This window comes from Ananas comosus, linkage group 21, assembly GCF_001540865.1.
Source record: "Ananas comosus cultivar F153 linkage group 21, ASM154086v1, whole genome shotgun sequence".
Taxonomy (NCBI): Eukaryota; Viridiplantae; Streptophyta; class Magnoliopsida; order Poales; family Bromeliaceae; genus Ananas; species Ananas comosus.
In genome coordinates, this window is record NC_033641.1 from 6,252,095 (window position 1) to 6,264,694 (window position 12,600).

The 12,600-nt window shown below is 38.0% G+C and overlaps 1 long non-coding RNA gene across 4 annotated transcripts; it reads left to right on the forward strand.

Moving 5' to 3' along the window:
* Positions 2,039-5,681, forward strand: LOC109726282. Of its 4 annotated transcripts, none has more exons than XR_002220479.1 (9): positions 2,039-2,056; positions 2,156-2,258; positions 2,335-2,418; positions 2,494-2,589; positions 2,677-2,781; positions 2,870-3,004; positions 3,096-3,156; positions 4,159-4,307; positions 4,817-5,681. It is a non-coding gene; the product is annotated as an uncharacterized LOC109726282 (long non-coding RNA). The 4 variants fall into 4 exon arrangements; XR_002220481.1 differs by having other exon boundaries at positions 2,680-2,781; positions 3,084-3,156; XR_002220478.1 differs by having other exon boundaries at positions 2,680-2,781.

Sequence of the window (12,600 nt, forward strand, 5' to 3'; positions counted from 1 at the left end):
GGGCATGACAATCCCAGTCGGCGGGAGCCCAGGGACAGGTGGCTCGGGATCCTTCCCGACACACACAAAGAGAGAGAGAGAGAGAGAGAGAGAGAGAGAGAGAAAGAGAGAGAGAGAGAGAGAAGGAAAAAAAAAGTTGTTTCTTCTTCTCCAACGGCCGGCGGTAGCGACGACGACGGCGGCTGACCTTAGGGATGCAAACAGGGCGGATCTAGGGGCGGGAGCCCCGCCCCACCTCCTGCCCCGAATCCGTTATGGGTTAAAAAATACATCCCATAATCCATCCCGCCTCGTAACCCGCCTCCCGCCGGCGCCCCGAATCTGCCCTGCCAACTACTATTTTTTATAAAATTATAATATTATCAATATTTTGTAAAATATACATTAATAATTTTTAATAATATTATATATATAATTTAACAATATTAATTATAAACTTCAAAAATATCAATCACAATTCAAAACAAAATTCAAAAATTTCAAATACATTAGAAATGAGAGTACTAACTTATTTATATTTTGAACTTTTTTGTAAATATATTATTTTTTAGGAGTATTTTTTAAAAATATAAATGATTTTCGGAGCGGATTCGGGGCGGATCATGGCGGGGCGAATTCGGAGCGAATTCGGGGTAAGTCAAAATTTCTTCCGTTTCCTGTCCCGAATCCATCTCGGATCGTAAAATTTATCCCGTTTCCCGCTTCGAATCCGTTTATTTTCTCCCATTTACTACCCCCGTCGGGGTGGGTCGGGGCGGGAGGATTTCATCACCTATTACGATGCTTTCGAGTCGACTTGGGATGTATCCTAATGCAGAAGGACAAGATGATCACATATGCACTGCATTAATTGTAACCCTACGGGAAGAACTATCCTATACAGGATTTAGAGCTCGCGGCAGTAGTTTTTGCCCTTAACTATGGAAGCATTACCTTTAGGGTGCGTTTGGTTCGCATTATGAAAGATTACTAGGAATAAAAAATATTCGAGAATCTTATTCCTATTCATCCTATTACTAAGAATGTGAAATTCATGTGTTTGGTTTGCACGGTAATATTAATTAGCCATGTTATTTAATATTACAAAAAATATACAATTAATTAATTAATTTATTTAATTAATTTTAGATAATGTTACCAAAAGTTTCAACATCTTTTTAGAAAAAAGGGAGAGAGAGTATAAGTTAGAGAGAGAGAGAGCATAATTAAAAAAATAGAAAGAAAAATATAGTCGAAATTAGAGGGAGTGAGAGAGTAGAAATTTTAGAAAGAGAGAGAGAGAGAAAGCTTAGTTTAGAGAGAGAAAAAAAGTTAAATTTTAGAGAAAAAAATAAGTTTAGAGAGAGATATAAGGTTAGAGTGTAAACAAAATAATATCAATTAGCCTGCGGGTAGGAAGAAAGAAAGAGATTATATATATTATGATTATCCCAATCCACTAATATGAGGATACCCACCCTCCCTCAAGGGAATGAGATTAGTACTTTGGGGTGAATTTTTTTCCCAAGTGAATCCAATATTACCAACTAGATTACTTAGTGCGCTTAGCCAAACACCGTCATATTTTTTATTCCCATTGGATTACTAGGAATCTTTAAAAGATAGCGCGAACCAAGCGTACCCTTATGGCGTCCACTGCGAAGTCTTCACTGACCATTAGAGCCTTAAGTACCTTTTCACTTAGAAAGAAATGAACTTAAGGCAAAGACGGTGGCCGGAGCTACTAAAGGACTACTGTAGTATACTGAACTTCAGCAATTGCGAAGTTAGAATGTTAGAATAGTAATTGAAACTATTCTACATCTTTTGAAAGGTTGTCGAGAGGTTTTCGGCAAGTTACTTGAGCGAACGAGTGGCCGGAAGAGCAAAAGTGCATTGAAGCGGCGAAATCCTGAAATTAGCACTGAATACCGGTACCAGCATGCTCGGGTACCGGTACCCAGCACAGCAGCTGCGTGGCTGAGGGATGTTATGGTCATTTCACTTTCTAAACCTGTTCTTATCAGCTCTGGTCGACCCCTTAGCTTATCTTTATCCTTCTGGAGCTGAGGATAAGGTAAGAGCTCCTCTCTCTCTTTCTCTCTCTAGGTTTTCCATTTTGTAAGTCGGAAACTAGTGGATTTGAGCTTAGTTCTTCCTCCCCTTTGGTTGTTAGCTGGTTGGAAGGCTTTGAACCTATGTTTTGCTGTTGGAGAAAGGTGCTTTGGAGGTGTCTCGCAGCCCTGGCTCAGCAAGAAGTTGAGTGAAAACTTAGTGAGGTGAATGATTCAACTTCTCTCTAGATTAATGCCATACTAGTGAAGTTGAGTTGGTTTTTGGTTTCTTTGTTATCAGCTGGTTTTGGGAAGGATTAAAAAGCTATAGAAGAGGTGTTTCTCTGTTCTAACTCAGCTAGGAACTAAGTGGAAGCTTTCTGAGGTAAACTATTCAACTTATCTCTAGTTTGAGGCTATAGTAGTGGGTTGAGCTCGTATTTTACTTCTTTGTTGCCAGCCAACTTAGGGAAGCTTGTAGCAGAGGTAAAGGAGGTGTTTTGGGCTGTGTTTCTACAACCTTAATCCAGGGGAAAGTTGGATTGAAGTTTGGAAGGTGATTAGCTAACTTCTTCCTTGAGTTTAATGCTATATTAGTTGTAGTAGTGATAGTAGTGGTGTTGTTTTTGAGGTTTGTTCACAGCAGGTTATATGAGCCTACTTGGCTGAGTTTGGCGACTCTTGTGAGCTGGTTTTGGGGTGTTTCAACCTGATTTGAAGTGGAGTTCAAATTGGAATTCTAAACTAGGTATGATTCTACCTAGATTAGATGCCTATATGAGATTGTTTAGTAAAGATTGAAGTCAAGCTTCTAATTTGATTAGTATGATTGCTAGGGTGTAGGTTCACAGCAGAATTAATTGTAGCAGGGTATTATATCCTTTCTGGTTAAACTTTGGGAGCTTTCGAAGGCTGGTTTCGGTGTACCAATCTGAATCGAAGTGAGGAAGTAAGCTTTGCTACTATACTAGGTGAGATCCTAGCCTAAATTATGAAAAGTTTGTGAGATTTACATGTAGAAATTGAAGTTAAGCTCCTAGCTAATTTTAGAATCATTGCTAGGTGGCTTAGAGGCTTCGGATTACCTTCAGTTACGAAATCGACGAGAGTCGACAGCAATTAGGTGGGTTTGACCTTACTGAAATAGAAGAATTTTCTCTATATCTTCTTTGACATTATAGAATTGGAGTTGTTGCATATTCATGTAAATACATGCTATTTGAAGGAATTGGGGCAGCATCAATATGCATACTATATCGGATATAATGGAATCTCTAGGTAGTATGGGAGAATTATGAAAAGGCTTCACATATATAGATTACTTGCTTGCTTAACATGCATTACATGATGTTAGTATGCTTGTGAAGACAAGTTAAGTAGGACATCATTTATGAATGAATGGATATAAAGCTATGGATACAACACTTAGTTTAGAATTGTATAACTAAGTGAATGATGCATTATAGTGTTTTATCTTTGAGTTAAATTCATGCAATTCCATATTGTAGACATAACGACATAACTCTTAGCATATCATGTATAGTGAAGTTACATGCTTGTGTATTTATATGAAAATCAGGTTAAGAGTACAGTAGAGAATGTTTCGCATACTTGTATTGACAAGTTGGTGATTGTTTTCACAAAATAGAGATAGCATGAATTTCATGTTCTTATCTATATGATCTAGTTAAATAACTAGAACTGGACATAAGAACATAACTGTGTAGTCAAGTAGAAGTACTTGTTTAGTACTCTAGGTAGCGGAGGTTTATATAAAATTATAGAATATGTGTCATGAGTTACATGAACACTAGAATGAGTCATTAGGTATGACCTTAGTAAACCACTTTCCTTATGTATAGGGAGTAGTAAGAGGATTATATATGAGTATTTGGGTATAGCCCGTTAGAATCATCAATACACTGTAAAGCATGTACTTGTTTAAGTCATACTATCTATTGGTAGAAATATAACACCAAGTAGTTGATAGTGGATTATGACTTAGTATTAATTGTCGACCTTGAGTCGAGTTGAGATTCCATGTTAGAGACATTATGAACTTGTAATACCTATGCTATGGATTATGCTTGCTTGCCAATGTGTTCATTTGCATATGCTTGTGAAGGTCGCTCCCCACAAGTCGGCACTCCCAAGTTGGCCTACACAACAGATTGCTCACTTATGTACGAGATTGAGCGCCGAAGTGGATTGCCGTGGGTAGTGTTGACTTCTACAGGGCCATTAGGCACGGCATGGGCTGGGACTATATCATGTGTAAGTCTCTTGTTAATTGGGTTAATGTTAGAGACTTTAACCCTAGATGGACATAGTAGTAAAGATACTTTATGTCATTAGTTGAGTATCCCTAGTAATGAGCATACTAGAAGGTTGACATCCATGTTGATCAATAGTTAGTGATAGTTCCTGAATGTTTACACTCTTGCTAGTGTAGAGAAATAGCTACATGATATCATTAGCTAGGTAAATTATAATGATGATATATTGCATACAGCCTGACATATAGCTAATTAAACTATTAATTAGCATGATTTATAGAACTTGTTATGATAAACTAGTATATCAGACATGTTAGAAAACATATCTTGTGAAGCATGCTATAATTGATTTAATTTATTTACTTTTTGCATTTACTTTGCTTATTTATTGCTATTAACTCATGCCTCAGTTGACTTAGTGGTGTACTTCGCCACTCTCGGCGGCTTACCCATTGGAAACTATTGTTTAATAGTTCTCACGCCCTTTTGTTGGTTGTTTTTATGCAGAGCCTTCTATAGCAGGAAAGGCTAGGGTTCTTGGTGAGAGGTCAGCGGCTAGCTAGAGCCTTCTCGATGTTAATAAATGGACCTCTACGAGTGTATTTTGATCTAGTTCAGAGATGTAGATTGAAACTGTTTAGAATATACTTTGTACTTTACTTGTTAAGTTGTAATAAGGTTTTGTATTTGTATAAGCTTAGATACTTTTAGTTTTTGCTCTAATTATCTGGTTAAGATGTTATGCTTTTATTATATTAGTTGTAGACGCCTGGTGTACACTTGAGGTTGTGGTGTATATGGCGGGTCTGTGCACGTGACTGGTGAGCTTCCGCGCTGAAGTCCAGGGTGTGACAACTACGGCTGACCATTCATCTGGGTTAGGCGAATTTGGTGGTTGATGCACTCAGTAGGAAGTATACTTCTGCTGAGTTGATGATGATCACAAAGTAGGATTGCTTAATGGTGGAGTTTGGGCAGTTGAAGTTAGAGATGGTGCCCTCGAGAATGACTGCTCAACTTATGGCCTTGGTGTTGCAACCACCTTAGTTGATCGGATCAAGGAGGGACGGCAATTGGACCTACAACTCTAGAAGATTAAGAACGATGTCGAGTTGGGGAGATGAATGATTACCATATTCACTCCAATCCCTTCATTTTGGGGGTTGTTGGTGCATTCCCAATGATGATAAGCTAAAGAAGGAGATCTTCATTGAGGCACACAGATCTCCCTACACTGCATATGCTGGTTGAAACCAAGAAATACAATGACCTAAAGTGGCAGATTTGGTGATCGAATATGTGGGCATGGCGACACTACAACAAAAATAGTGTATAGCCATATTTTTTAATGTTGGTACAGGTCAAAAAAAAGTGATGCTGGCTAAATTATCGACACTTTTAAAAAGTGTTGCTATATGTGGGGTCGCTAGATATATAGTGATAGTTTAAAAGTGTCGATATAACCTAAAAAGAATGTTGCTAATTTACAAACACTTCTTTAAGCATTTAGCAACCGCCGGAACTCTACCTCATTGGCTGCGGTAGTGGAGGAGGAGGAGAGCGAAGGGCTCTTCGTCTAGGATTTCAGTGGATTGAGTGATGGGAGAAGGGGAGATAGTGATCGATTTTTTTTTTTTTTTGTGAGATCCCTGGTGTTTGACTGTGGAGGCTTGTCGACAGCTCTGGAGAGTGTCAGGACAAGTCCGAGTCGCGTTGGCGTCAAATAGACGTAAAACGGACTCCGTGCGACGCGAGGGCAGCTTATCGCGAAGAATTCTGCAAACAGCAGCATTCTCTGCTTGTTGTACCGGTACAAGCTTAGTGGCTGTACCGGTACAATCAGCGCGAAACAGCTCAACTGCTCTCGGGTTGGCTCTTGTACCGGTACAGGATCCCGTGTACCAGTACAAGGGAGTAGGTAGAGGGCTAAAACGGTAAAATCTCACATCGTTTGTATCTCCCTCACCTCCCCTCTCCTTTTAAGTGTCCGAGCAGAAAGAGAGAGAGTACTTCCTGCTCCTCTCCATCTTATTCTCCTCCTCTCTCTCTCTAGGTGTTGGTGGAGAGTCCGGTTGGGGATTTCGTCGCCGACGTCGCGCCGCGAGCCGTTCGAGCGCACTTGCTGCCGGAGCTTTGCGAGGAGGCCTGGCGAGGGAGCGTCTTCACTGTTCTTGACGTCGCGCCGAGGTTCGACGCTGTCGAGGTGGGTGATTCGGCGTCTTTTCTGGATTTTGGGCAAGTGTTACTATTTCTACTCGGTTAGTAGCTGTTTTGCTGAAATCCGCCGTCGACTGTTCATATTTCAGCTCGTTCTTCGCGTAGGAACGTCGGATCGCGACGAGGCTTGGTTCGTTGGATTCGGGACTTCGAGAGGAATCCACGAAGCCCTCATTTGCCAGATTTGGTGAAGTTTAGCTCGGTCGAATCCCGTTTCTACTCAGCTGCTGTGAATTTCTGGACTGAATTGAGGATCCTTAATTGTTTAGCTTGGCGTTAGCTCGTCCACCGGACTTGGAGGTCCCCAGTTGATCCAGCAGAGGTGGTCCTGGTTCGAGGCTTCGTTCGCTGCCTGGATTTAACTTTTGAGGTGGGTTACATCGGCTTTACTCCTAAGTGTTTATTAGTCGACATGTATAAATCGTGATTTCTACAATAGTTGTTAGCTCAAATTCATGGATTATTGTTAGAATGTCAGATCTGAATTTTCTAGCATATTTTATCAGGTAAATAGATTATACATGTTGGACTTAGAAATTAAATTAGGAGAAAACCTGCGATTTGAACCTGTCACCAGTTTTAACTACCTTATTTAGCTCTAGGAGCCGTTAGAAAATTGTACTGTCGCAGTTTTTCGAGACGAGTACTCCAGGTAGTGTAGAATGTATTTACACTCGTGCTGGTTCACCGAGTGGATTTTTACCGGGTCGTTCAGGTTATTTCGGACTGTTGGGTGCCGACAGAGTTGACGGTGGACCCGTATCGCCTTTTTGGCGTCAGATTGTGCCGAGGACACGTTACCTGTTGGTTGTTAGACCAGTTTAGAGTCGGTTTCTTGACTTTGGCTTTCCAGAGCCTGATTGAGCTCGACAGAGATACGCTGCATACTCGGTTGGGTAGCGCCCACGAGTGCCACTCCGGAGTAAGGCTTGTGCTTTCGCGTTGGTGTCGCTCATGCCAGTTGGACTTGCTCTCCACGGACCAGTTAGAGTGGATAGAGCCCGATAGTCGCAACGGGGCAGGGACGGGTGTATTCACAGTCCCGGGGACGGGTATGCTTACAGTCCCGATTTGGATTGGGTCAGATTTGACATTTCCTACAGTTGGTAGTGTAGAGCATGATAGTGTAGTGAATGATAGCAGTAGAGTGTACTTCCTGCTTTTCCTTCTATCCTTACTCCCTTCTGTAGATTTAGTGGGTGACCGATGTCGTTTTGGGCGGTACCCACTGAGGACTACTTGTTTTTACAGTAGTTCTCACGCCCAGTTGTTACTTATGTTTTTTTGCAGAGCCACAGGTGCCGGCTGCTGCATCTTCTGCCGATCAGGATCGAGGCAAGGGCGTTGCGAGCTAGAGCCCTACCCGACAGTCAGAGCTAGAGGCTTTCCCCTACTATAGGTAGTTTTGTTTTGGAGTTTATGTACATAGTTGTTTAACTCGCCAGTGCGTGTAGCTTTGTATTTTGGATTCTAGCTATGTATATGAAACTCAGATATTTAGCCTATTTTTTTTTTGAGCAGCTCTATGCTACTGTTTGTAGTATTGTATTTCTACAGGTACTTTGACGCTTCGTATACAGGGAAAATTCCTTTGTATACGGCGGATTTGTCGGCGTGCCCGGGGAACGTGAACTCGGGGCGTGACATTTTTTCTTTTCTATTTGTAATTAATCGGGCCGAATAGGCTGGGTGGGATGGGTTAAGTAGAGTAATCTTTTATTTTTTGTTGGATTGGGCTTTATATTTAGGCCTTAATAGATTTTTTAAAAAAGTTTTTGCATAAATGGGACACTTATACAAAAGTGTTCCAAACATGTGTCCCTATAACCTAATTCTGTTGTAGTGCGAAGCATGCGGCATAGTGCTTCATGTGTCAGCAGGTGAAGGACAAGCACCAGTGACCTGCTGGGAAGTTGTTGCCACTCTCTATTCCCATAAGGAAATAGGAGCAGATCATTATGAACTTCTTCATGAGACTCCCATGGTCATAGCAGGGCCACGATTCAATTTAGAGTAGATTGGGTAACAAAATTAGCCCACTTCTTTCAACTCCAACACTACCTTTCGAGAGGCAGATTAGCCTAACTATATACTGATGAGATAGTCCGACTCTATGTGTACCAACATCGATTGTGTCAAATCAGGACACCCGCTTCGTGTCAAAGCCTACATCAGGCTTCGGGCAAGAAGCTAAACTTCAGTTCTGCTTTCCACGAGCATAGAGATGCCCAGTTGGTGCATATTATTCAAATCTTGGTAGACATGCTCCGTGCCTACATGATGAATTATGGTGATGGATGGTTCTAGTATTTGTTATTGGTAGAGTTCGCTTACAACAACAACTACTATGAGAAGAGTATTGGGATGGTGTCTTACAAGGCATTGTACATGCATAAATGTCAGTATCTGATCTGTTGGGACGATGTGGGAAAGCGCCAGATGATTGGGCCTGATTTGTTGGAGGATATAGAGGTGAGCCTTCCTGTCACTCATGAACGACTCTTAATAGTTCAGAGTCGGCAGAAGAGTTATGCTAATAAACGACAACACCACTTGGAGTTCCTAGTTGGCCAGCATGTGTTGCTCAAAGTTTGGCCAACTAAGAGGATCAAGTGATTTGAACTGCGGAACGAGCTAAGTCCACGATTTATCGGTCAGGTGGAGATCTTGGAGTGCAACGGTCTATGGCGTACCGTTTAGCGCTCTAGACGAGACTTAATTGCGTGCACAACGTATTCCATTATCTATATTATGGAAATATGTACCGAATGCTACCCACATCAACAGTTCAACTATGATCCAGTTACGAGAGGATCTGAGTTACGAGATGAAATCGAGACGGATACTAGCACATGAAGAGAAGCAGTTCTGCAACAAGTCTATCCCATATATGAAAAATATGGTGTGAAGACCACGGGGAACGTGAGACAATATGGGAGTTAGAGTCTGCTATGAGAGAGGGTTACCCTTTTTTATTTTCAAGAAATGAATAAATAAGTTTCGAGTATGGATCATCTATATAACTTTATGAATTTCGAGTTCAACATGCAACGTGGCATTAGGGCAGAGAAGGTGCAAGCGGGAGGGGTGGGATGGGGCAGTGCCAAGTGCATTTTTTTATTTTAATTTTTTTTCTCTCTCTCCACTGATTTAGATAGAGCCGGTGTGATTAGACAAATTTTTTAATCTAATCTAACTCTTTTCTCTCTCATTATAAAAAATTAAAATATATAGTTTTTTACATATAGCTTTTTAAATAGTTTAGATTGTATGTATTAGATATAAATTTTGATTTTATAATATTATAAAATAAATACTTATTTTATAGTATGCATTATAGATTGTATGCATTATAGATTGTATGTATTATACTTATTTTAGATTGTATGCATTATAGATTGTATGTATTAGATATAAAATAAATTTTCATTTAGATATAAATTATAAAATAAAAAATGAGAGAGAGATTGATAGAGTTTATGTTAATTACTTATTTTCATAAATTTAGTTACGAGAATTACATGAAATATAGTAATTAAATCTATGAAGATAAATGATGCATTCAAATTTTGCAGTCAAAGAATCATTGACCGACTCAAATCTAATATATTGAAAGATTTGATAGTAAAAATAAAATTTTGAAAAGTTGAATAATTGATTCAAAATAGTCTATAGTTCAGAAAGTTCTATATATTTTTATTTTGATTCTAATATCAAATTTCAATATCATATTTATGGTCTGAAGAATGATCAATTTTACATTCAAAACCTTCTGAGATATCCAAAATATGATTGGTTGACTTTAAATTTGGCATTCTAAAACTTATTAAATAGTTTAACAAATTTTTTCTTCGAATGAAATTACTATTTGAATAAAATTGATCGATATCTGACACCGTCTTCATCCAAAATAAAAATAAAATATAAAAAAAGTGAATTATGCTTTTGGTCCTCAACTATAAGGCGCGTGACGCTTAAATTTTTGAACTTTAATATATGCTAAATGCCTGGTTCAAATTATGAGGCACGTAACACTTTAGTCCTTAAATTTTAATTAGTTATAATTTTTGGCTCAAATTATGAAGTATATAACATTTTAGTACCTAACTTTTGCTGCTGCTATAAATATAATTTATTATTATCATTATGGTTTTTGTTTTTACTTTTTTTACCTTTCTTATATTTTTATTTTTATATTGTTACTGCAACATTAGGTACTTCTTCTTCAGTTTCTTCTATTTTTATTCTTTTTAATTCTTTAACTCTTCTTTTTTTTTGTGCTATTTTTCTAATTGTATATATTTATTTATTTCTACAAAATCTGCCGCACCGTGCGGTGCCTTCATTGGTCTTATATGGTGAGAGTGATCTAGAACCAAAGGTTATTATTTGTAAGACTTGGTGATTTTGGCGTCTTTTATGTAAAATTTCAATCCTTGAAAGATTTATCACTAGAACTTCACTAATTTGCAAAAATTCAGTACACTACATTAATGGTTGGTTTCTAAAGTATCATTTGGTTCGGGAATAAGCACAAAATGGCTATTCCAGAAATAGGTATAAGTTGAGGTATAAAGGGGATTAGATCAATTTTGCGTTTGGAGTAAAATTGGGTTATTCTTGGGAATAAAAAAAAAATAACATTTACATAGGTAAGATGGAATAAGAATTAAAGTTGGTAGTTGTAAATAAAAAATAATGTGATATTATCCCTTTCTTTATATTAGATTTTGAATTTTTATATTTTATATTTATATTTTAGAATTTTAAATATAAACTTTTAAATTTAGAAGATTAGTTGCTTTATGCTACCAGTTAAGTTTTTTCTTTTTTTAAAAAAATGAATGATACGGCAAGCATGCTACCATTCTTTAAAAATAAATAAATAAATAACATTATTTTCTATCGACATAATTTTTTTTTGCAATTTTATTGACAAAAATTACTAACTGCACAAATTTAAAAATTGATGAGCGTCAACAGTAAAATCGTTATGTAAAGTTTTTCAGGGATTAAATTTTCTTAGGTGAAAAATCAAATAAAGATAACGTAGCAATAATGCGAGCCCATGAAGCCCGTGGATAAGTACAGAAACTATACGGTGTTATCTTCTTGCACCGAAAAGCCAATAAATATTGCGGGCCTTCTTGCACTAATAAAAGCGGGCCACCAGAATAGGCGACCAAATAAAGTCACAATAAATGCAAAAGCTAACGCCGCGTGAGAGTTTTGAAGTCACAATAAATTCTATGCTTGATAGTCAACATATAAATTGTTAATGGAAGAGAAATAAAAAAAATAAATGTATTTAATATTCAATTCAATAGTTACATTTTTAGCAAAAGAGAAATAAAAATAAATATTTATATTTATATTTATACAATCTACTATCAAAATATCCATTAAATTATATTTTATATAAATATTTGTATCGTACAATACAACTTAAATTTAGTATAATATTTTATAAGATAAACTTCAAATTGCTACCCATGGTATAGCTCATTTTCACTTTGCGACTTTGTAGTTCCAAAAGATTACTTTGTTCTTATTTGATTTAGCTCATATTTATTTTGCCATCCCATAGTTTAAAAAAATTCACCTTCCCCTTATGATTTAGCTCATTTTTTATCTTGCTATTACGTGATTTTTTTAAAAAAATTTCACTTCATTACCCTATTTCATATAGTATATTTTTGGTAAAATAAAAATTAAACTATTTAGGGGCCAAAGTGAAATTTTTTCAACAACTAGGTGACAAACCGACAATAATGACCCAGACCGCTCTGCTATTAGTAAGCCCCTAAAGTGCAGTGTATGTAGTTTACTTTGGACAAAAATTTTATGGGCATCGTGCCCAAACAATTTATTTGGGCACGATGCCCGGATGGGCGCCACGTGTGCAGCGGCGCCCATCTGCACCCTCCCTTTCCCCTCTCTTTCTTTCTCTTCCTAAAAATCGAGCCCACCATTTATTTATTTTTTTTTTTTTGAGGGTGCAGATGGGCGCCACTACACATGCGGCGCCCATCCGGGCATCGTGTCCAAACAAATTGTTTGGGCACGATACCCAT